The sequence below is a fragment of the Marmota marmota genome, unplaced genomic scaffold, assembly GCF_001458135.2.
Source record: "Marmota marmota marmota unplaced genomic scaffold, marMar, whole genome shotgun sequence".
Classification (NCBI taxonomy): Eukaryota; Metazoa; Chordata; class Mammalia; order Rodentia; family Sciuridae; genus Marmota; species Marmota marmota.
Genome location: NW_026000206.1, coordinates 8311077 through 8337206, shown reverse-complemented (window position 1 = coordinate 8337206; position 26130 = coordinate 8311077). Strand labels below are relative to the sequence as shown.

Genomic DNA, 26130 nt, shown 5'->3' with positions numbered 1-26130 from the left:
CTTTCTTGTGGTTGGCGAGGAACGATTTCTGGCGCTCTCTCTCTCTCTCTCTAAATTCTAAAATATCTTTATTTATTTTATTTTTATGTGGTGCTGAGGATTGAACCTAGTGCCTCACAGGTAAGAGGCAAGCGCTCTATAACCCCAGCCCCTCTGGCACTCTTTTGAGGCCAGCTCCTAGCATGCCTTAGGATGGCTTTGGAGGACTCTGGGAGGTGGGAGTGTCTGGGGGCAGCGAGAATGCACCAGGTCAGGTTTCCGGCGGAGGGGTCTGACTACCAGCCCCCTGTTTGTTGGGTCCCAGCTATGGGGATTAGCACCACCCTGGGGATTATTTTTCTTTCACCATTGAGAGATCATCCTATCGGTGCATGACCTTATTTAACTTCATGATAATTCTGTAAAGGAGGCATGAGTGGCATCTACCATTTAGAAATGTCACTAAAAAATAAGCACTTTTGTTTTAGTCTGTTAAATCCCCAGTACTCTCAAAAGTACCCTACACTGCAGGTGATGCGAGTTTAAGGGCAGAGTGGAGTTGAGGCCGAGCGGTCCTCCTCTTTGTCACATTCCATGACTCTGCCATGGAGATAGTTCCATCTTCTGCAATAGCCCCTCCAGCTGGATTCAGGACTCTGCTGAATCACTCTAAAGTGGGAATCTCTGCTGGAATTAGTTCATTCTGACTTTTGTACAGGATCTTTTGCACAGTTGGCCTCAGAGTCTGGGGAAGGAGCTTCCTAACATTCCTGAGTGTTACTCAAGGGGGGGGGTTCTGGCACATCCTGGCTTCTCATGCTCTGCTGAGTGACTGCTCAGGACAGAGTCCACCTGGTGAGGGTTACTGCCTGGTATGGATGAGCAGAAGTGCAAGTCCTGGCCCTGGCCTCTCTCGGGGCTCTCCTGATGCACCTTGGACCTGGACTTGCTCTCTCAAGCTGTGCAGGCCAGGGCTGACCTTCTCTCCCTGCCTCTGCCCGATACCTGAGGCAGTGCTGACAGGCCCTGGCCTGGGGCCTGCACTTCCCCACCCTGATTTCTGCTCCCCCAGGCTGCCCACGGGGAACCCTGTGGTGCCTGTGCCTTTCATCTGTGATCACGTAAATCTCAGGTGCTATCCAAGCCAAGGCATCCTTTGGGCTGCCTCGAAGCTCACTGATCTCCTGCTGCTTCTTTTCCTTCTTTCTCTGGTTGCCTGGACCTGACTCTTCCCCTAGCATCCTGCCTTCGATTCCTCGCATGCTGCCTCACCTGAGGACCTTCTGCTCTAGTGGAAGGAGGTGCAGAACGCCATGCTCCCCACTGCATTCTCTGGCCAGTCCTGTGTGGAGCAGGGGCTGAATCTGTTTCCAGAGTGACATGGAAACTTCTCGCCTGAAGGGGTTGCTGTCCTAGCAAAGGGGCGGTTCCCAGAACCCCTGTGAACAAGCCCTGATGCCCAAGAAGGATGAGTTGAGCTGGCATCTGGTTGGCACCACCAGTTTGCTGCCAGGTGCTGGGAATGCCCTCTGATTGGCGGGGCCAGAGGACTTGGCACAACCCCTCTCTCTGGAGCAGAGAGCAGCTAACAGGCAATGGGGCTGCCATGCAACCGTGTGGAGCAATAGCAAATGAAGGGCTCCTAAGTGCCAGCCCTGTGATATGATTGAGTTCAGAACAGGCAGAGAACTGCTAATCAGATCTCTGAGAGGTGGGGGAGTGCGCCCTTCATGGACTCAAGGAATCAAAGCTCCTGGGACGTACCCCTTGCAGTCTGACCACAACTCAGGACTTGAAACCGCTGCATGTGACCCTGGGATTCAGTGGGTCCTCCTTGGAAAACTTGCCCACCTGCTGCAGGCTCTTCTGTGGTTCAGGAGCACAGGCTTGGGGACCTGCAGCTCTGGTTACTGCCCTGGCTCGGCCAGCAAATGCCTGCCGTTCCTTGGCCTCACCTTCCTCATTTCTAAAACGATGGTCATAACAGTTCCCTTACAGGATGTTGTGAGCATGAAGGGAGACAATGCATGTAAGATTCTCAGCCCTAGCCAGCTGCGGCGGTGCGCACCTGTGATCCCAGCTACTTGGATGCTGAGGTAGGGGTGTTGCAAGTTCAAGGCCAGCCTGGGCCACTTAGTGAGATCAAAACAAAACAAAAAGGGCTGGGGGTGTAGCTCTGGGAACACTTGCAAGGGTTTGTGAGAGGACCTGGGTCCTATCACCAGCACCGCAAGGGGAAAAAAGAAAAGAGAATAAAAAAAAGAACAGAAAAGAAAGAAAGTTCAGTGCCTGGCATGTGGTAAGTAATCGCTATTAGTTATTTTTACATTTTGAGAATAACGACACCAGCCATGTCACCTACCAAAAATTTCTAATGCTCCCATTAGTATGAGTCATAAAACTTGTGGACAGTGAATTTTAAAAGTCCTTGTCAGCTCTCATGTGGCACCACTCATTGTGACTTGGCTCAGTGGTGAATTCTTACAGGAAATGAGCTGCAACCATCTCGTTGGGCAGGAATTCTGAGAGTCTGGGAACCTTCTCTGGGACAAGCCAGTATTACACTCATCCTACCCAACTTCCTGGACCACCAGAACCTGACCTTACCCAGCAGGAGGCTGAATGCCTGCTGGTGGTCCTTCGGAGCCCAGGACCTCAGCCTCCTGTCCACCCCACGACCACTCCCCTACCACTTTCATTGCAGACTCCAGTCTAATCTGCCCTCACTGATGGATTTCTTTCTTTCTTTTTTTTTTTTTTAAATATTTATTTATTTTTTTTTTAGTTTTCGGCGGACACAACATCTTTGTATGTGGTGCTGAGGATCGAACCCAGGCCGCACGCATGCCAGGCGAGCGTGCTACCGCTTGAGCCACATCCCCAGCCCTCACTGATGGATTTCCTTTTGGTGTTTTAAGCATCTCATTCCCTCTGATGATCTGTCTTTGGGATTATTTTCCCCTCGATGCGCTACCTGGCATTTATTCAGCTGGAATTTCATTTTGTTATTTTCTGGCTCTGTTGATAATCTCCTTAGGTCCGTTTTATTATTTCTCTTTCTTCCTGGGTGTGCCTCAAACTGCCCAGTTTAGTTATGAGAACACCACAAATTAATAGCAAATGTTGGAGGCTCTGTTTGCCACTCTGTGTGCGTTTGCCGGCGCACATGTCTGGATTTTTGTTTCTGATTTGGCATTTTAAAAAACAAGCTCCTGATTCCATTAAGGAATTAGCCCCGCTGCACCAGATTCTTCAGTAGCGTGGTTGGTATCAACCTCGTGCCTGGAATTAGACTTAATTAAGCCAGTCTAGCCCAGGACCAGGATGAGCAGTGGCAACGTCATGAGGGTCATGAGCTCGAGACTCTGTCAGACTCGGTTAAGGTGATAGATTTTTATTGTTTTGTTTTTTGCAAATTTCTTGCCTGGATTTCAGTGTTCTGTGAGTTCTTTCAACTTTGACCTCTATTTTTCCTGTCCCTTTGATTTTTTTTTTTAAAGGGACTTTTAAAAAGAACTATTTAGATTTATAGAACTATCACAAAGTTGGGACAGGGAGCTCCCGTATCCCACACACAGTCCCTCTGCTATTGAAGTGGTGAGATTCTCATCGCATGGTGTCAAGGGAACATACCTGGTGCTGAGCTGGGTCACCTGGCTGCAGGTGCTGGGTCTCTCTGCTCTGTCTTCCTCCTTTCCCTGGTGCAGGAGGAGTCACCCCTTGTAGTCCATACTGAAGGAGTGAGGAGTCCCACTGCCCTCTTGAAGGGTGGAGTCTGCAGAAATCACACAGGTGGAAGGGTTGCCTATTCTTTTCCATTGGCGAGGCTCTCCATGTTCCTTTTGTACATTGGTTCATAATCCAATGCTGTTCTATCTAATTTGGTGCTTAGAGATGCCACTAGGTGATCTTTCATTTGGCTTTTGTGATCCTTTGACAAATGCTAGTTTTTTTCTTCCTTTCCTTATGCTTTATTCCCCTCCTCCCTCCCTCCCTCCCTTCTTCCTTTTCTTTCTTTGGTACCAGGGAATGAACCCAGGGGTGATTAACCACTGAGAAACATCCCCAGCCCTTTTTATTTTAGAACAGTTAAGTTGCTAAGTTGCTTAGGGCCTCACTAAGTTGCTCAGGCTGGCCTTGAACTTGTGATCCTCCTGCCTCAGCCTCTGAAGCCACTGAGATTACAGGCCTGTGCCACCACATCCCGCTCTGTTTTCTCTTAGCCCTTTCTGGCTCTTCTGTACTTACAGGATCCTTGAGGCTCACTCTTGTGAATTTCCTGAGCCAGGCCTGGGATCGGAGTCGTGTTTCCTTTCAATGGAGAATGGTAGTAGAAACCATAATCTGGGTGCTGACTATGCTGATTGATAGAGAGGTGTCGTTTCTTTTAGGTCTTCTCAGCTGACAGAGCAGCAGATACAGCTGTGTGTACTTACCCAAGTGTATACACATATCTAAAACTATTCTATATGTGAATATCTATTTTGAGCTGTTCCTGGTTAAAGTCAGAAAGTGTCCTTTTAGGCAAGTTATTATCTGTAGGCTTTATTATCAAAAGGAGGACATTCCCTTCTATTCCCAGTTTGTTGAGGGTTAATATTTCTAAAAATCAGAAATGGAGGGGGCTAGGGTTGTGGCTCAGTGGTGGAGCGTTTCCCTAGCACGTTCGAGGCCCTGGGTTCGATCCTCAGCACCACATAAAAATAAATAAATAAAATAAAAGTATTGTGTCCAACTACAACAAAATAATAAATATTAAAAAAAATCAGAAATGAGTATTGGATTTTGTCAGGTGTCTTTTCTTTGTATGTTGCTATAAACAGATGGGTTTTTGTTTAGTCTATTGATGCATGGGGTACACTAATTGGTTTTTCAATGTTAAACCAGTTTTGTATAACCTGGAAAAATTCCATTTGGTTGTGGAATAGACTTCTCTAAGATGTTATTGGATTCAATTTGCTAATTTTTTTTTTTGAGCCTGTGTTTGTGAGATATATTGGACAGCAATCTTCTTTTCTTGTAAGGTCTTTGTATGATTTTTTTTTAATTAGGATGATATTGGTCTCATAGAATAAATTAGAAAGTAATCTCCCTGCTTTTATTTTCTGAAAGATAATGTGGACAATTGGCATTACTTCGCCCTCAAATGTTTGGTAAATTTATCTGTGAAACTATCTGAATAGGTGCTTTTTTGGGGGGGAAGGTTATTGGTTTTAATTTTTTTTGTTAATCATTCTGATTATACATAAGAATGGGGTACCTTGGGACATATTCTTACATGCATAAAACATAATTTAACTCATTCCCCAGGACTTCCCCTTATTCATTATTGATTCAATTTCCTTGAAAGACGTGGGGCTATTCAGGTTATTTATTTATCTTTGTGAGAGTTTTGGTACTTTGCATCTTTTAAGGAATGGGTCCATTTCATCTGAATTATCAGGTAGTGGGCAGAGAGTTGTTCCTAGTCTCCCTTTGATCTTCTTTTAGTATCCACAGAATCAGTTGTAATGAAACTTACCATTTCTAAAACTGGTAATTTTTGTCTTTTTATTTTTTTGTTTAGCATGACTAGAGTTTTATAAATTGTATTGATCTTGTCAAAGAGCCAGTTTTGATTTTATAGTTTTTTTCTTTACTGACTTCCTGTCTTTGATTTTTAGTGATTCCTGCTATATTTTTTCTTTTCCTTCCCTTGCTTTAAGCTCAGGTTGATCTTTCTTCTCTAATCACTGATCTGGAAGGTCAGATTACTCACATTGTACCTTTATTCTTTTCTAATACATGCCTTTAATGCTTTGTATTTTCCTTTAAAACACTGCTTTTACTGCATTCCACAAATTTTGATAAAGAATACACTCATTTTTACTCAATTCAAATATTTAAAAAATTTTCTCAATACTTCCTCTGGAACTCATGAATTATTTAGAAGCATGTTGCTTAATTTTTAAATATTTTGGGATTTCCAGCTATCTTGCTATTACTGATTTCTGGCTTAATACCTTTGTGACCTGAAAACACACTTTGCATGAGTTTCCATTCTTTTAAATATATTAAGGTGTGGGTTTGTTCCAGAAAGTGGTTGATCTTGGTGAATATTTCATGTGAGCATGAGAAGAGTGTATATTCATTCTGTTGCTATTGAACTGAAAATCCTATAAATGGAAGTTAGATTGAGTCAATCCTTTGGTTAGGTCTGTTATATTCTTACTGATTTTCTATTTGATCTATTAATTGCTGATGGGGAGGTGTTGAAATCTTCAACTATAGCAGTGAATTTATATTTCTCTAATTTTATATTTTTTATACCAGTGAAATTGTATTTTTCCAATCCTTTTACCAATTTTTGTCTCGTGTGTTTTGGTGCTCTGTTGTTAAGTACGTGCCTACATGGGATTGTTACATCTTCTTAAAGTGTTGGACCATTTATTGTCACATAGTGTCCCACATAGTTTTCCTTGTTTAAAATATCTTCCGTATCTGGAATTAATATAACTGCCCTAGCTTTCTTGAAACTTTTGTTTATTCCTACTGGTGGTTGAGCCCAGGGAGGATGCTCTGCCATTGAGATACACTCCTAGCTCTTTGTCTAAGTTTCCCAGCCTGCCCTTGAACTTGGTGATCCTCTGCCTCCTGAGTCACTGGGATTAACATGTGGCCACTGCCCACAGTTCACTGTAGCTTTCTTTAGAGTAGTATCAGCGTGGTCTGTCCTCTCCACTCTTCTACATTATATCTAAATTCTGTTTTAAGTAGACAACATTACATTGGCAACTTTTTTTTACCCCTCTGACCATCTCTATCTTTTATAGTTTTTATGATTGATGTATTTGATCTGTGTTGACTTCTGTTGTTGTGACAAAGTACCCGAGAAAAACAACTTCGAGGAGGAAAGACTTCTTTGGGCTCACAGTTTCCGAGGTCTCAGTCCGCGGCTTGCTGGCTCCATTGATTTGGGCCTGAAGTGAGTAGAGCATCAGGGCAGAGGAAATCTGCTCAGCTGACGCAGCCAGGGAGAGAGAGGGGGAGGGGGAAAGACTGGGGACAAGATATACCCTTCAGGGACACACTCCAGTAACCTACTTCCCACCAGGTCCCCCTCCTAAAGTTATCACCACCTCCCGTAATGTCATCAGTGACGACCCCCCTCTCCTGCTTCTGACTAATGCACTGTGGGGGTCGCAGCCCTCAGATGCAGTCACTTCCCAAAGGCCCAGCTCTGAGCACTGCTGCACTGGGGACTTTCCAGATCCAAGCCCCAGAATGTCTGCCTTGTTGGTGACTGTTTTGTGTTCATTGCTAGGGGCTTCCTTTCTCCCTTCTCTGAGTTTATTTCAGCATCTTTGTGGTGCCATTTTGTCTTCTCTCTCAGGGTATCAGTTACACTTCTTTTTTTGAAAAAAGTCATGAAGCTCTAGGAGTTCACAATCTGATCTAAATGTAACTTCGACTGAAATTATTTTACTTTAGGAGGAATGATGTCTGGTAGAGGAGAATTCCCAATCCTTCCCTCCCATCCCGGGACATTGCGGTCATTCATTTCGTTTGTTGATTTGCTCTACTTGTTCTGGAAATCACGCTCAGCGAGAGATCAGGCACCACTTGGAGGGGTGGAGGACTCAGGTTTACTTACACTGGCCGACCCAGGAGAGCCAGTGCTCTGAAATTCTGGGCCCTGAGCTGAGGTTACCTGGGGCTGTTTTAGGAAGTTTGATGTCATTTCTTAATCATTACAACGTTAGTGGGTTCGAACACTTGGCTTACGTGAACAAAGACCATGCATAAGAATTTTACGATAAGTAGTTCATAGATGCACAACTGAGACAGTAAAACACTTGTGTTATCATGAAGTGGCCACAGGTGGCACAACCCAAGATGACTTGGGTGACCTCCCTAGGAGGGACCTAAGAAGTAAGAACTAGAACTAAGAATTAAGAACCAAGCCTAAGAACTAAGCCTAGAGGTTCTAGTTTAGACAGTAGTCAATCGGCCTAGTAATTAAGTGATGTGGCCACAGAGTTCAGAAAGTTACAAAGTATAAAAAAGAAAGACTCTTTTCACCGCATCTGTTGAATCTCTGGCCTTGAAACCTGCTCCAAGTGTTTAGTTTCAGGAGGGAGCCCTCAGACTCATGGAGACCGCTGTTTACAATCTAATGGGTAGGTGGGCTTGGTGAATCGGGTTTCCAGAGGAGAGGCTGACAGGAGGGGAGGGGCGTTAACCCTCTTCCCAGTCATTGGTTCTACATCATCATCTTCTTATCATTTCATTTTATAATTGGGTCTGGTTTTTTCATCACATTCTCCCCTTTTGACGCTTGTCTATTTTATATAAGGCACCGACCTTTATAGATCTTCATATGTGGGGTTGGATATTCACGGTCTTGTCCCGCCGTATGGTAAGTAGGTCCAAAGGTTAAGACTATTAGCTATTTTATGACTTTAAGGTGTGACATGACAAATAGGACCTGGCAGTTCAAAATGCAAGGATATCAGGCCAAATATCAGGCCTAAGAGTATTACAACGAAGGGTCCCTCTGGGGGTGAGAGCCAGGCTTCCTGCCTGGTCCCCACACTCATGACAGTGCTAGGTCACCTTGGCCCATGCTGACTAGTTCTAATTGGATTACAGATTTTATGGTTAGGAGGAACTATTTTTATCTCCCAGAGTTTTAGGATCTGGTCTCCTGCAGTTAACAGGTAGTTTGCTGAGGAATGTGACCTATTCTGTCCACTTGGGCCAGGCAGGACTACAGGTCAATTGCTTCTTGGTAAAGAAAGCATGTGAGGGTCGTCACAGTGGGCCTGTTTTATAGTATTTTCTTAACTCGGTTCCCACCATCTGTGTCTGTCTGTCCCCTAACATACTCAATGATTATTACTATTACTATGGTACATAGTTATCTTTTAGATCAATTAAGAATAGGAAAAAGAAAGATTTTATTTTACCTTCAGTTTTCTTCCACTATGTTTCTTTTCTCTGTGTAGATCTAAGTTTTTGACCTATATCTTTTCCTTCTGCCTGAAAAATAAAAAACCTTAACATTTCTTTGAAGATGTATCTTCTGCTAATAAGTTTCCTATTTATGTTTGTGTAAAAAGCGTGTTTTTTCTTTCGCTTAAAAAGGACAGTGTGTCTGAATATAAAATGCTACATTAGTGGGTGCCCTCCCTCTCAACGGACAGCTTCTGCCCCACTCCCTCTGGCTTGGATGGTCTGTGATAAAGTGTCCACTTCTATCATGCTCTTATTCTTCCCTGGGTGGGGGGTCTTTCCCTCCCTCTGACTTCTCTTGAGGCCTGGTCTTTTCTGGTCTAAATGTCATATGTCTGATGTCCTTTGAGTATTTATTCTGCCTGATGTCCTGTGAGCTGTTGATCTGTGGTTAATCCTAGGAAGTTCTTGGCTCCTTCAGATCCCCTCTCTCTTCCTTCCCTGTGTGTTGGGTCTGTCAGGCCCTCGGAACTTCCCATCTCTCAGAGGTTATGCTTGTTGTTAGGTTTTTATTCTTTGTGTCTTATTCTGGAAATCCCTATCCACCCATTTTCAGGCTCACCAATTCCTTCCTTTACCATGTCCTGTCTTCTGATGGGTCCGTCAAAACAATCTTCATTTTACCACAATGTTTTTTTTTTTTTAATTTTCTGCATTTACTTTTGATTTTTTCCTTAGACTTTCTGCCTGGTATCATTTATCATCTGTTTTGGAATGCTGTCCGTCTTTTCTGTTAGAATCCTTAATGAATTCCAGTTATTTTACATTTCCAATCCAACGTCTGTGTTATTTCTGAGTCTAATCCTGATTCTTATTTTTTCCTTCAGACAATCTTTGTGTGTTTTTCTTTTAGCTTACCTTGTAATTATTTTCCATTTTAATGATTTTTAGTTATCATTCACACTGCTGTGCAGTTGTTACTGAGCACGTGCAGGGAGCTCTGCCTGATGTCTTCGTGTCTGGCTTAGTAACGCACAGTGGTTTCCAACTAAGGCTTGGATGAATGAATGAATGAATGAATAGAAAGAAAGAACATTTGCTTTAGTTTTTCTTTTTTTTTGGCGGGGGGGAAGCTGATTTTATTGGGGCCTAGTGTTTTTTAAGAAATAGGAGCCATGAGTCTTGCCCTTGGTCCAGTGCTCTTAGATTCCAGCGAGGTCCCTTGTCCTGAGGTTGCTCAAGCTGATCCTGCAGGTCTGGGCTGGACCCTGTGACTCTGTAGCTGATTCTGATGCTGCAGGTCCTGGATCACATCTGTGGTTGCTCTGACTTAGGTTGTTCTCTGAGCTGGACTCCGTGCCTGCAAAGGCTGGGTATGCTCCCTGAGAAGAGTAGGAGCTCCATGTCAGAGTCACCAGGGTCACTTTGGGGCACTGTGGGTAGCAGCGGAAGCAGTCTGACGAGTGTTGATTCTCCTCAGAGTCTCTGGGGGAGTTGCTAGAGCAATAAAGTAAGGAAGCTTCTTTCATCCCCCAAGTTGAAAATTTCAAATCAGTTTACAGGGAGGCAGGAGTGTCCCCTCGTGTGAGGCTGAGACACTATCCCTGCTCCCAAAATGGCAGCCCAGGGAAGTTCCAGGATCCGTGAGCTTTGGATGCTATGTTGCCCCTAGAAGAGGCCTGGAGACAGTGCATAGTGTCTCTCCACTTCCTCTTCCAAGTATCTCCCTTAAAAGACGTCCTCCAAGAGGAGGATGTGTATCTACGTTATTAGGTTCCATGGTTGGACACCTGACCTTTATCTGGCATGGAGGAGGTGGCATATTGGCCTGAAGAGCCCTGTGGCTGAGACGTCCCTTCCAGGTGACGACTGAGATCTAGCGCACCTGTTAGCAGCAGGCAGCACACCCAGAGCTGGTGTCTGCACTGCCCTCCCCTCCCCTGCCCACACTGGGTCCTCCTAGGCCTGAACTCAGAGTATTGTTGGTGGCTCAGTCGGTGTTGTAGTTTTCTTGGTAGGAACCATGGAAAGTGAGGCCAAATGTCCTCTACAGCGGGGAGAGGACCTGCGTGGGCAGGAGGCAGTGGGTTCTCTACTCCACGGTGCACTGGACACTGCAGGAGTTCTGGCAGCCTCAGCGTGAAGTCTGTCCACAGTGGTCTCATGCATGGTGAAAATGCTCACGCCCTGAGCTTGCATCTGAAGAAGTAAGTGCAACTCTTAAAGTACGTTTTACTAACCTCAAAATCGGAGTGTGTGAGCTGCAGACACGGGGCGTTGGCGGGCACTTCAGTGAGTTCCCATGCGGATGCACACCTCGGGGCCACATGGAGCACATCTCTGGGTTTGCTCTGACTTCAGTTTATCCTGGCCCTGGCTTCCTCCCTGCTGACCAGAGCACAGCCCTGGTGAGAACCCAGGGGTGAGTCTCCCGGGACAACAGATTTTCTGTGATTAAAGGAGTTCCCCTTCCCAGCTGTGGCCTTGAGACGCCCATGTGCCTGATGGTGGCATCTCACTCCTGGGAAGACCATCCCTGGTCACGAGCCCCGGGGTCTGTAGGGGTCTACTTCCCCCGCAGCCTATTCTCTTTTCCGCAGACACATTGTCCAGGGAGATCAGGGGTTCATCTGAGCTCATTTCTCAGGGGTTCAGGGCCCCTTGGGATCCCAGACTTCTTTTCGCTCTGAAAGCCTTAAAATACCACAGCTCTTCTTAGCAGGATTGAGGGTCACAGTCCACGTGAGGCAGGTTGGAAACTTGTTCTTTTTTAGAAAGCTTACTTTTCCGGTCCTCAGCCTTGGGCTGTTGAATTTATTGTCTCTCTCTTCCTGTAGGTGTAAAGGAATAAATTAACATATAGTTTTCTCCTAATTGCTTGATTGCAATTAATTGCTTTTGTGTGCACATCTTCTATGTTTGAAGAAATGACAATGGAAAAAAATGGGGTGACTATTTTGGATTTGAAAAACAACATCCTGATGGTTAGGAAGACTCAGAAATACCCTGGTAGGGTCCATCAGCACCTGTCTGACAGGCTTGGAGAGCTCTGCGCTGGCTAGCTGTTTGGTCTGGTCCAGGTTGCCCTATCCAGAGCAGAACCCACCAGCCACATGTGGCTACTGAGTACTGGAAATGTGCAGTAAGGGTGACAGACAACCTGCATGTTGGAGACTTGGTAGGAAGAGGAAAATGGAATGTTATCTCATAAATATTATTTATATTGATCATAGGTTGTAAGGATAATACTTTGAATATATTGGGTAGAATAAACTACCTTAAAATTAATGTTACCTCTTTATAATTTTTAACATGGCTACCAGATAATTTGTGATTATGTACATGGCTAACATTACTTCTGTCAGACAGGGTTGGTCTAATAGTCCAGGTGATTGTGCAACTGAAGCAAGAATACACCTCTCAGAAACAACGTCAAAGCATCTCTGTGTTTGCTCTGACTTCAGTTTATCCACTGCCTTGGACAGACTACATGCTGTATCAGTTTGATAAAAACTGTTTTAAATGCACAGGCTATAATGCTGTTTGAAGAGTTATTCCATTTTATAAAAGATGCATTTTATAAAAGAGTTATTGCATTTTATAAAAGACCTCTGGGAATTTTCTGATGCATGAGGAATATTACTGCTTATTAGCACTAGCTGGGTCTTTGTGGCATCTAAGAGGAATTCTAGTAGCCAAGGATTCCATCGTGAGTTTGGTGGGCCACATGTCTGTTTATGGAAGCAACAGATGGTATCTTCGCTTCACGAGAATGACAATTTCATAGATATGTTGGTTGGAATCACGTTTTTGAAATATATATTTTGTATTTGAGTTAATCTGGACAAATTTTAAAAATGCAGAAAAGCCTATGCTAGACAAGACAATAAAATTAAGATCAGAAAACTATCCATGTGGAAATAAGAAGGGTTAAGGGAACTATGATAATAATTTATAAAACTGGCGAATCCTGAGTGCCACGTAATTTGCAGTACAATCCCCTCTGGTGGCTCCATCGCAGGCCACCGTCTCCCAGGAGGCTTCTTCCCCAGGTGCTGTCAATCCATTTCTGTGAGATTTAGCAAATAAAAGTAAAGGACACCCAGTTAAATCAGAATGTCAGGTAAATAAGACATAATTTTTAGTATAAGTATGACCCAGACAATATTTGTGTCATCTTTTGCTAAAAAATCACTAATTCTTAATTGAAAATAGTTATCTTAAAAAGATGGGGTTAAAAGACTCTTGTGGAGGGGCAGGATGTTCCCTGGATTATCTGTGTGGATCCCAAGCTCTCACCAGGGTCTGGGAGAGCAGGAAGGAAGTGGGGGCTGCAGTAATGCAGCCTTGAGGCCAGGTGAGTGGAGGCTCTGGGGAGGTGACAGAGCCTCTCCCAGGCCCCACTCTGCTGGGCTTCTGCCATGCGGAGGGGCAGGAATGAGTCTGTGTTGTTTTAAGCCACTCACTTGTGGCAAGTTGTTTCAGAGTCAGTAGGAAACTAATGCTTTGCCTTTCCTCTGGGCTCCTGAGACTGAGGGGAACCTAACTAAACCCTGGAGCTCCTCTTGCTTGTAGCTACTTTCAGTGGGCTTTACAGTCCCCAATTTGGAGGTCCCACAGCTGAGGGATACATTGCTAGTCTCCCACCAGCTGCGGTGGAGAAGACACCTGGGGTAGGTTTTGATGGTGGTGACGGTTGCCTGGGTTACTTTCAGGGACCTAAAGGCTGAGAAGCCTGGCCTCTGCCTTCCTTCTCTGTCCCCTCCGCTGTGCCTCTGGGTCAGGCTGTTCCTGCTCACCTCTCTAGGACATGTCAGTCATTTGAGGAATGCAGGCTTGAAAAGAGCAGCACAGGTTTGATGTCCTAATCTCCCTCCTCCCCCTTCAAGGTTGAAGATGCCAAGATAAGAGGAACTAAGATAATTTCAAGGTTTATGGGGGCTTTGTGATCAACAGATTGCCAACCACCAGGTTTTGCAATCTCCCATTGCAGACCACCGAGCAGGGCCTAGAAGACTCCTGTCATCCATCATTTCCCAACTGGAACCCTCTTCCATCCTCTTTGCCTAACGATAAAAAGGAGCTAAGTGCTTGTGCTGAATTAAGATGCCTGATGTTTTAGGACACAAGGCCACCGTCTTCTTGGATTGCTGGCTTACTGAATGAATCTTTTTTTCTTATCTCTACAAACTTGTCCTCTTTGAGGGGTGAGTAAACAGACCTGGATTCAGTAACGTCACAGCACAGCCAAGAGCGGATTCCAACTTCCTGAATAATGTTGATGAATGTCTACAGCCAAGGCACAGGTCCCCTCCAATCTGGGTTCCACATGGGCTCCTGCTTGCTGCGGTGTGCAAGAAAAACTCTCCCAGATCCCAAGACTAGGAGGACATTCTTTGCCCTGAATTCTTATCCTGAAGCCTTTCAAGGTTTAATCTCTTTTGACCATTGATTTGCCCACCACCAGCCACAGAGGGGAACAACTTTTCTCTAAGCTGGGTGACCCGGTCTTAAATCCACCTGCAGTCCAGGCTGACAAATGGGCCTGTGTGTCCCTCTTGTAGGCCTCAGTATCCATGCTGATGTCCCATGATTGCTCTGAGAACACACACATGGCTCCTCAGAACCGCAAAGTATTCAGTTGGCCCTCTGTGCCCCCAGGTTCCACATATGTGGATTTAACCAACCTTGGATAGCAAACATTTTTTAAAAATTGTATCTGTACTGAACATGTACAGACTCCTTTTCTTAGTCTTTATTCCTTAATCAATATAGTAAAACAGCCATTCATGCAGCATTTATATTGTATTTGGTATAAGACACCATTTTATATGGGAATGTTAACAGTTCTGGGCCAGAGGTCCAAATGGCGGCTCAACAAATGAGGTCCACTTACCCCAAAAACCAAATGGAAAAAAGTCACAGTGAGAAGCAGGAAAGGAACTTTAACTGACATGGCCATACTGGGAAGGCAGGGTGACAGCCAGTGTCCCAGCCCTGTCCTGGGCCTGGCAGGGGCGTTCGTTTCAATGGAGGAGGAGCTGGGCGGGCCGTGGTCTGCACAGCCAAGTCGCCTTGCTCCTGCGGTGGCCTCCCCATCCTGATCTCGGTCCTGGGCCTGCAGCGTGGCTCTGCAGAGGTCCTCACCCTTGAGGGGCCGTCTCCACCTGCTCCTCAGCATGTTCATCTCTCATGCTGAGGGTCAATTTGGTGTCCATGAGGGGGACAGTCTCATCATGAGGTGATGGGACTCTGCTGTTCCTGGAAAGTGTAGGGCAGCTACTGGAGACTTTCAGGTGCCACTCCAGGGTCTGAAAGGATGTTGCAGTCTTGCCTGAGTCTTGAAGGGGGCCTGGATAGATTAGGTAAATTTCCAGCTCATAACTTTGTATTACCAGTTTTTAGATGAACAGCTGAGCAGGTCACAGGTGTAAGGCAATAAAGAGACAGATACAAATGAAGGCAGAGGTGCCAGCTTTAGCCTGCTCTCAGTTGCCCACTGGGCATCTGCAGGCCTCAGTGAAGAGCCACTGCTTTAGGCAAAGGTGGCTTTTCTAAGCCATGCTGTAGGACTTGAGTCTCTTCAATGACATCTCATTTTATATAATGGGAGGTCACCAGAATCCTAGGCCAGAGGTCTGAACCGAGGATCTGGAACAGTCTGCAGGGAGACAAAGTGACCAGGTCAGGCTCAACCCTCACTCAGCAGAGGAACGCTGCCTTGCTTGGAACACTCTGCAGAGCTGGCAGCTCCCCAGTCACAGCACCTGGGATGGCCGCACAGGGTGCCTGGCACCCTGAGGCCACACTTCTGCAAACTCCTTCCTTTTGAGTAGTCTCCTGCTCTGTGGATACTGGAAGGAACTTTGACTTGTTTCCCCAGAACTGAGGAAAAGACGACATCAAATGTTAAGCAAGAAGACTGGGCACACATGGAAAAGGAAGCCATCCTCAGCTAATTTCTCTCCACGTGGGTTTACAAAAGCCACTGTGACCCAGCTCTCCTGCGCTGTGCATTATGTGGTTCTGGAACGAAATCGGTTTGGGGGTTGTCTCGTAGGGCCCAGAGTGAGGAATCACCCAGATGACCAGAAGAGGTGGTTTTAGGATTTACCTGTGGGTGGTGAATCACGCCTTGCAGAGGTGGGCTCAGCCTTGTCCTCTGAGTTACTGCCCTGGGCCATCTCCGGTTGGTTACCGAGTGTCTCTGCTCTCAGGTGAGTTTCTCTATTTCCTCTTCCTTTGGCCATGCCTTGATTCCTTGCTGAAGGGGAATATTTGCACTTGAGCAAGACTGCCTCTGGGTCTGTACCCTAGGCACAGTTGGTGCTCACAAGACATCTAATGGTTGAGTTGGAAAATGAGGACGAGGACCCGTGAGCGAGTGCAGGTACCGTTTCCCAGAAGGACTAGAGTCCGCAGGGAAGAAACTCCTGTGGGAGTGCAGGGCCTCTGCCCAGCTTATAGCCCGTCCTGAGGAACAGCTGGGGACATTACCCACTGGGAGGTACCCCATTTCCTCTTTAGGACTCATAGCCTTGCTAGCGGGAAACTCCTTGTGGACTGAGGTGGAAGCCATAGGTGACCTTTCAAGTCACTTGAAAAACCAAACCACAGGGGCAAGTTTCCAGGGGAAAATATTTTCCTCTAGGAGGCTGGTGGCTGAACGAGGGGGCTCCCAGGCAGGGCAGTGCCAGGTCACCACCTCCCTCTGCTGACTCAGCAAGCAGAGGCTCTGCTTGGACAGGAGCCAACCTCTGCCAGGCTGGCCTGGGCGGGCAGTGATGCCCCTTCTCAAGATTTCCACAAGTGAGGCATCTGTTGGTGGTGGGCCTGAAGGGAGGCCGTGCAGCTCAAAGGGCAGTAGCTGCGCTTGTCTGCTGCAGGCCCTGGGCCTCTGCTTCTGGCTTTCTCCTCCCTCGGCCTCTCCTCAATCCCAGCACAGAGCAGCACAGGCACAGCTTTTGTCAATGAGTCCCAAGTCGCCCCGGTAGGAGGACAGCTTGTGGGGCATTCCCAGGAAGCGGATAAACTCGGCACACCTGCTGGTGACAGTGCTGCGGCCTAAAGCACGTTTTTGCAACACACAAGACAGAGCCCCAGTCCGCTCAACATCAGGTTCACTTTCACTTCCACCCTGAATGCGGTGGATCCCAAAGACTCGACGAAAAAGTGCAGCAGCGCGCAAGATCATCTTATTATCTTCATTAAATGTTTCCTAAGAAAGTGATAATTATTATAGTCAAACTGTCAAAGCCAGGATGAGTCACAAGACAAATATTGTGGCTGCGCCCTCGGGATCCCGCAGCGTAGGCACTTGCCAGCAAGGCATAGTTTTCCTGCTTCTTCTAATTAGCCGAGGATGGCTTTCTCAGGTGTGAAGGGAAGAGGGTCCCTTACCAAGAGATCCCACTTAAGGAAACTTGCAAATTGTGGATGTGAACTATTTATGGCCATGTAATGTCATTTTCTAGAGGAGAATTTTGAGAAATGCTCCAGGAGTCTAGCAGCTGCGTAATTTGCAGTCAAGACAGGCTGCCCTGGAGTATTTGTAAACATATTTATGAGCATAAATGCCAGAGACATTTGCATATTATGATTTTTAATTGGTCTGCTGATTCCACATGGAAACCTTTCATTGAAGGGAAATGCTCCTGCTCCCTCCTCTAGACTCGGGCAAGTTTCCTGAGAGCCTTCAGAGGCTGACTTACAGGGGGAAAGTGGTCACTTGAATCATCTTCCCAGCAAGTACGTGACTTTTCCCATAGAGCAAGTGACTCTCCCTGCCTGTCTACTGATTTAGACATGGGGCATGTCACCGATGGCCCACTGATGTCACAGTCTTCTTATTATCTCTTTATCTTCTCTGACTTCAAAGGCCTCAGATCAAAACTGGCTGCATAATATGTGGGCTCCAGGGCAAAAGGGCCTTCTTCCTAGTTGGGCAGAGAAATGACGCTACCCAAGACTAGTCCAACAGATGTTCCTCTCTGCTGTACCTAATGCCACCCAGCACCACAATGTTATCTGGGAGTTGTGGGTAGAACTAGTGGGTGCCTGGATGACAAGACGGGCCCTATCCAGCCCCCTCCTGGTTCCACCACCTCTGCCAGGAGGGCCAGCCTTGTCGGGGGAGGGGTCGCCACTCCAGCCCAGCTGCAGACGGCTCGGATTCCCTCCATCCCTTCTACTTCTTTCTGTTCTTACACCCGTGTCTCTATAACTCCTGCTTCAGCATCTAAACACTGATAGAATTTTTATGAACTGGAACTTTTTTAACCTCCATGGTTTTTTCACATACCCCTGAACCTTGAGATAATTGGGGAAGAAGCTGGGGCAGCTCTTGGGGTACCTCTGTGCCTGACCAGCAGCCTGGACCCTGGGACCCTGCATGATTTTCCAGAGTGGTGCAGGCCACCGTATTGGGGCCAGAAGTGGGCTCTTTTGAATTCTTGATGTAATTCTCTTTCCAAAACAGGAGATAAGGGGTGAGATTTCCCCACTGGGCATCTTGACAGCACCTTTTTGAAGAGCAGTCGGAGGCCAGGCCTATGTGGAGCTGGGCTCAGGGCAGCTTGGCAGCCAGCTGAGTGTGGTCTCTTGCTAATTACTCAAGGGGTGGGACTTGGGTTTTTCGAGGCATTATAAATGGTGCTGGGTGGGTTTTACAACCACACACGGGACTGTTCACATATGGGACAGGCAAGGTGACCGTCTGATACAGACAGTGCCCACTGACGAGCACAGAGCCAGAGAGGAAATGTGTTGTGCAGATGTGTATTGAAGACCACGCTGGGGTGGTGTCGGGTGGCATGGAGTGAGTGACATCAGGTGGCGATGGGAGCCAAGTGGATCCAATCCGCTTTCTGACAATCGCAGCTGCTCTGTCAGTGTGCAGTGAGGCCAGGCTCCCCTCGGGCCTCCATCCCCTTCACGAGGAATCCATTAGTCGTGCATGGGTCTTCAATTATCCCACTACGCAGCGAGGAAGCAGCTATGCAGCTGAAGGAAGATCTCTTTCTTATTCTCCTAAGTATTTAAACAGAGGGATCAGACCCCAGAACACTAATAACCTTTTCTTAAATCTCATAAAACCCAGAGGAAAATGCCTTGTGGATTTTCATGTGCAACCAGGGCTTGGAGGGCTGCTTGAAGATTCCGTCCCTGGACTCTTATTCAGGAAGCATCCACAGAGGACCTACTGTGTGCCAGGACCCGGGGCAAATCCTGGGGGCTTTTGTCCATTGATGAGGGGCCCGTCTTCCTTGTCCAAAAGAGTGCCCATATTTAGGGTCTTTCAAATCAACCTTGAGAGGAAGAGCATTATTTATAATACTGTTGTGAAATTTCCTCTACTGATGATAAGTTTATCAAAGAGCTTAAAAGTTTTTTTGACGGGGTACCAGGGATTGAACTCCGGGACACTTGACCACTGAGCCACATCCCCAGCCCTATGTTGTATTTTATTTAGAGACAGGGTCTCACTGAGTAGCTTAGCGCCTTGTTTTTGCTGAGGCTGGCTTTGAATTTGTGATCCTCCTGCCTCAGCCTCTGAGCCTCTGGGATTACAGGCATGTGCCACTGCACCCGCAAGTTTAAAAGATTTTTTGATGGCTAATTTAAAGTAAAATTAAAAACAATCTCAAAGTTATAGGTCAGTTGCCAGGGTGACACAAAAACATTGTTCTCTTAGACCCCTGGAGAGTAAGCAGGTGATCTATGACTCATCTTTGAATACTTCATGGAATTTGTTATGGAGAAGATACCCTTTGACCTAAAACAGGAAAAATGTAGAGAATCTGGAATGCTGGGATATTCCTGATGGATGGATTCACTTGAACAAAGGCAGGAAGGTGGGAAATCATGGAGCCCACACAGAAGGTGGTAAACTTACAGAAAGGAAAACCAGACCATGTGCCACTTAAGGCCAAGGTTGTAAATGACAAAACCCAACACCGACCAGCTCTGCATGAAAGGAATCTATTGTTTCACATGGGTAAAGCCAGTGGCTTTAAGCATGTCTCAGAAATACCCAGATCCTGTTATTTCCCCCATCTTGACGCTTGGCCTCACCGGTGGGCTTCATCCAGAGTTTGTTCGGCATAGGACCTGGGGTGCTTTACCACTGACTTACATGCCCGACCCTTTTTATTTTTTGGTTTGTTTTTTTTGGTGCTGGGGATTGAAACCAGGGCTTTACTCATGTTAGGCAAGTGCTCTCCATTGAGTACCCCCTCAACCCTCCATTTTATTTTTATTTGGAGATGGGGGTCTCACTAAGTTGCTGAGGCTGGACTTGAACCTGTAATCCCTCTGCCTCAGCCTACCAAATTGCTGGGATTACAGGCATGTGCCACCATGCCCAGCCCAGAGAGAGTCTTTCATATCACAGAGGGGTTGTAGCAGTTCCAGACCTCACATTATGTTTCCTAGCAGAAAATAGTTTATCTTTCCAAGGAGATCTAGGAGTCTCACTGCCTCTTGTTACCCTCACCAATCACATGTCCGTTCTTGTGTCTGAGGAAATGTGATGTGTGCCCTGATTGGCTGAGACCTTACTCAAGGGCTTCACTCTGGATCTGAGATGAGGCAAAGTCTCCTCCTACAACAAGGAATGAGAGTTGCTCGAGGTGGTTTCCCAGCAGGAAATACGGGTATGGTGACCAAAGGAAGTAGAAGAGACTCCAGGAGGTCATGGAACAAAGCCTGAGTATCCTCAGCAGCAGAAGGTCTGAATAGCCACGGTCAGAACCCACGAGGCCTCGCACTCCACGATTGTTCCTGCGGGACACGGTGTCCTGGGATCAGCCTTGGTATCTGTTAGTGATGACGGACAGACGATGACCCTGTTTAGACATTTCCCCAGGTCATCCACTCCCCTTCCCTGGTCCTCTGTGTGTAACCAGCACAGTGCTGGACACACTGACCCACGGAGTACACAACCACTGGGCTTGGGCCCCTGCTTAAAGATGCCCAAAGACAGAAACCTGAGAGAGGATGTCTGTCGGGGTGTAGGCCACCAGCCCTTCCAGGAATGTATTATGCTCCTACTGTTTAAATGCTTCGTACTCAATAACAGACCGACCCTAGCCATAAAGGCCTCTTGGTATAACTCAGGGTGCAGGTGGTTTAGAGGAATTCCCTGGGGCAGGGGCTGCTTAGTGCTCACTGAACTATGGAAATTAGAATTGCTAACTTGAGTGGCCTCACCAAGGTGTTTGTTAGGAAGACTTAGCACCAGGGCCTAGCACTAATGTGGTCCCGCCTAAGATTCTAAAAGGGGCCTTGCAATGCATCCAGAGGGTCGTGTCTCATAAAAATTGCTTACCTGAAAATTAAAAATTACTTTAAACTAAAAAATGGAAAAGGGCAAATCATATCCCCACATTGACATGGAGTAGCTATATTCTAGTAAAACCTTTGGGACTTTTAATAAATACGTTTTAGTAAAATAACAGGAAAAACATCCTTGGACATTCAGATGAAAGGGAAGGGAAACACACATTGTACTCATGCTTTTTAGCAGCAAAAATTCCTACTAGAAGACAACTGAGTGCATATTTCAGATGCTCAAGGAAAGAGAGACAAGGATTATTTCTAGCCAAACGGTCCTTACAAGGGTAAAGGCAGTTTTTAGTTTTTGAGGAATGGCCATACTGATTTTCATAGTGACTGTACTAATTTACATTCCACCAACTTGATGTAAGAGTTCTCCCCTTGCATTCTCCCCAGCAGTTAGTGTTATTTGCATTCTTGGTGGCTATAATTCTGACTAGAGTGAGATGGAATCTCAGTATAGTTTTGATTTGCGTTTCCCTGGTGGCCAAAGGTGTTGTTGGATGTTTTTAAACTTAATTGTTGGCCATTTGTACTGATTCTTTAGAGAAGTGTCTACTTTTGTTGAATGGGTTATTTGTGGGTTTTTTGGTGTTGGAGTTTTTGAGTTCCTTCCATATTCTGGATGTCAAGCCTCTGCTGGAGAGTAGCTGGCAAAGATTCGCTCCCATTCTGTAGGCTGTGTCTTCACTCCGTTAATTGTTTCCTTTGCTGTGCAGAAGCTTTTAAAATTTGGTGCCATCTATTCTCAGTTCGTGGTCTATTTCCTGAGCTGTGGAGTCTGCTCATGAAGTCATTGCCTGTGCCTGTATGTGGAGTGTTTCCCGATGTTTCCTTCTAACAGTTGCAAGCCTTCTGGTCTTACATCCATTTTGATGTGACTTTGTTCAGGGAGAGAGAGGGATTCTTCTCCATATGCATATCAATTTCCCCAGCACCATTTGGTAAAGGGGCTGTCTTTTCTCCGACATGTTTTTGGCACCTTTGTCTAGAATCAGATGATTGAATCTGTGTGGGTTTGTCTGTCTTGTATTTTATTCTTTGGTCTGCAGGCCTGTTTTTTATGGTAGTACCATGCTGTTCTTGTTATTATGGCCCTGTAGGATAATTAGAAATTGGGTATTGGAATGCCTTCAGCATTGATTTGATTTTTTTTTTTTTTTTTTTGCCCAGGATTGTTTTGGCTATTTTGAGTCTTTTGTTCTTCTATGTGAATTTTAGAATTTTTTTCCCCTAGTTTTATGAAAAATTTTATTGGTATTTTGATGGGGATTGCATTGAATATGTTGCTTTTGGTAATATGACCATTTGAACTAAATTAATTCTGTGTATCCATGAACATGGGAGGTCTTTCCAGCCTCTAGTGTCCTCTTCATTTTCTTTCTTCAGTGTTCTCTATCAGTCCTTGTTATTTATTCAAATCAATTAAAGTTAATATACTTTAGAAATAGATGCATACTCACAATTATTACAGCACCATTTACATAGTCAAGTTATGGATTCAGCCTAGGCATCTGTCAACAGATGAGTGGATAAAGAAAATGTGGTACATATGCATAATGGAATTTTATTTAGTCATAAAGAAAAATGAAATTATGCCATTTGCAGGAAAATGGATGGATTTGGAGAGCATCATGTTTACTGAAATAAGCCAGATTTAGAAAGTCAAGGGCTGCATGTTTTCTCTCATAGCAAAACTAGAGGGTGAAACAAAAACAGGAAAAATGAGATGTCATAAAAGGAGAAGGAGACCACTGGGCAAGGGAAGTGGATAGTGGGTGGGAGGAGGGTCATAGGACTGAAACCGATCGGTCGCATTTGTTGTATGTATAATGTGAATAAGCCACAGTGAAATTCACCACTCTGTGTAACTAATATGTGTGAATAAAAAGAGTAAAATGTAAAGACCACAGTAAACTATTATGAATACGCAGGAACCCAGGACTGTGGTTGCCATGAGCCTTGCTCTGGTGGAGAGCTTTCCCTACAGCTCAGATGACTGGAAGGTGTTGGCAGAAGGCCTGCGGGTGATACATCTACATAGGTAAATTCTGGTCATCAGGGAAAACTTGGTGCAGAATGACTGCACCATGTTGACACTATGCAACTATCGAACATGGGAAGAGCTTATGAAGAACAGATCATTGATGGCCTTATTGGTCATACCTAGGAGTAGCATGGGAGTGTTTTAAGTTAGAAGGTAGGGAAAAGAAAGAAAGAGCAGAGAAGAGATTACTATCTAATTTTAATGTTTTTATAGGTAAAAATAGATAAAAAACACAAGGAGAGAAACTATTATAAGATGATCACAATTGGTATAGAGGTAATCGTTTGTACAAAAATACAAACCTTCCTAAATCATAAAAGACAAAAAACAAAAAGATAACCCAAAAGACCAAACACTGAAAGACTATTACATATACATGTTTATGTGTGTGTGTGTGTGTGTGTGTGTGTGAGCGTGTGTGTGTGTCTGTGTATATATATTTCAATATACATGTATATGCATGCATGGGGCATATATATTTATGTCTATAGACAAGCATAGTATGCCAGAAATAAAACATTATTATAATAAATGCAACTTTGATTATAACCCTAGTAAAAGAAAAATTTTCACAGTTTGGCCACCAAAGAAAAATCCAACACTATGCTCTGTATAAGAGATATATGAAGAGCACCACAAAGTTTAACAATTAAAGAATGGACAAACTTATGCAATGCTAAATAATGCATCAATAAAGTAAAAAGGAAAAGAAGGATAAATGCAAGGAAGGAAACGTGGTACCTGGAATATGCGGTTCAGATCAGAGAGTAGGTCAGAGGCAAGAAGGCACTTACGGTGCCCCATCTCCCGTGAAGCAGAGTCAGGAAGAGATTCAAGGAGAAGGAGTCCAATACATTAATATTAGTCTTCATCCAGTTCTCTCAAATGAAGGTGTCCCATGGCCAAAAAATTAGTAAGAATATAGAAGAACTCATTATCATAATCAATAAGGCATATATAGAAATCTCAACAATGTGAGACACCTTCTTTTAAAGGACACAGGGGACATTTAAAAAGTTGACCAAAGCATATCCTACAAAGAAGATCTCAATGACTCTAAAGGAACAGAGATAATACAAAAAAAAAAAAATTCTCTGTCCATCATAACGCAGAAAGAATATCATTAGTTGCTATGTTAGCTGGAGGTAAAATAGCTTGTGAAATTTATTTAGGAGAACAAATAAGGAGGATTCACTAGGAGAACGTGGAAGAAGAGGAGCTGTCAGGGTGGGGAGTGGAGGCCAGAGATGCTATACACCTTCCATGTGAGGTACTGAAACATCAAGGGGTCTCTGAGCAAAATAGTGCTGGTTGGTTCATGCACAGATTGAACAGCGGAATAGAAGAGCCTGGGAGCCCCAGGCTGTTGGTGGGGCCGTGCTCTCTCTAAAGTTACAGGGGAGGTTTAGTCAGCTTTTTTGGTGCTCTGACCAAAAGATCTGACAAGAACAATTTGAGGAGGAAAAGTTTACTTGGGGATCACCTTTTCAGACGTCTCAGTCCCTAGTTGGTTGACTCCACTGCTTTGGGCCTGAGGTGAGGAAGATCATCATGGCAGAAAGGGGTGGTGCAGGGAAGCAGCTCAGGAAGAAGAGCTCTGCTTACAGGGCCAAAGTATAAGCCCCAAAGACCTGCCCCCAGTGACCCACCTCCTCCAGCCACACCCCTCCTCCTATAGTTACCACCCAGTTGATCCCTATCAGTGGATTAATCCACTGACTAGGTTAAGGCTCGCATCACCCTATCATTCACCTCTAAACTTTTTTGCGCTGTCTCACACATGAGTTCATGAGCTTTTGGGAGACACCTCACATCTAACCCATGGCAGGGAAGAATCTACTCCATGCCCCCCCCCCCCTCTCTCTGTCTCTCTGTCTCTGGTGTTGCCAGCTGTCCTTGGCTTGTAGATACATCACTCCAGTCTCTGCCTCCACTGTCACACAGCCACCTCCCTGTGTGGCTCTGTGACAGTGAGTCTGCCCTTGCTGCAGCCCGGATCTCATGCCTGTGGAAATAGCAGGGTTGTAGGACTTACCTGTCTTTGCTCAGAGGAGGTGCAGACACAGGGTGCACTGGGTTGGATAGTGTTCCCCCCACATTGCAGCCCTTCTCGGAGCCTCAGAGTACAAACTTATTTGGAAGTAAGGGTGCTGCAAACGTCATTAGTGTGGTGATACTGGGTTAGGCAGGCCCCTTAATCTAATGTGGCGGATGTCCTCATAAGAAGTAGCTAAGCAGAGAGAAGGCCGCAGGGTGAAGGAGGCAGAAGCTGGCGGGATGGGTCTACGAGCCGAGAGTCACCGAGGACTGGCAGCAACAGCAGAGGCTGAGCAGGGCCCAGAACAGATCCTCCCCAGAAACTCAAGGAGCACAGCCTGCCCGCAGCCTGACTTCCGACGTAGCACCAGCGGTGAAGGAATAGTCCCTGTGGCGTTTAGCCCCCCGGTTGGTGGCGCTTCCTGATGGCAGCCCTAGGACACGGGTCGGTTCACTGGGCCTGGAGGCCAGAGGCTGCAGGATAGGAGCCGTAATGGGACCAGCCCACAACGACCTGCGGGTCAGGCCACGAACTCTGGCCTCACTTTCTCCTGCTGCTGCCCTCCTCTTCTGAGCTGCCCAGTGTGATGGCCACCCATCTCACGTAGCCACTGTGCACTTGACCTGTGGCTCATCTGGACAGAGACGGGCTGTGAGTGCTGACTAGCAGCTGGCTCACAGACCTCTATGTGGAAAAGCTCATAAATATTTCACCAATTAAGTGCTTTTAAAATATTGATTACACATGGGTATGGTAATATTTTAGATGCATTGATTTAAAATATATATATATATCC

At 45.7% G+C, this 26130-nt stretch overlaps 1 protein-coding gene across 2 annotated transcripts in view; it reads left to right on the top strand.

Moving 5' to 3' along the window:
- The window catches only part of CUNH10orf90 (chromosome unknown C10orf90 homolog), a 278495-nt gene that overhangs the window by 1537 nt on the left and 250828 nt on the right, over window positions 1-26130 (top strand). The window lies entirely within an intron of this gene.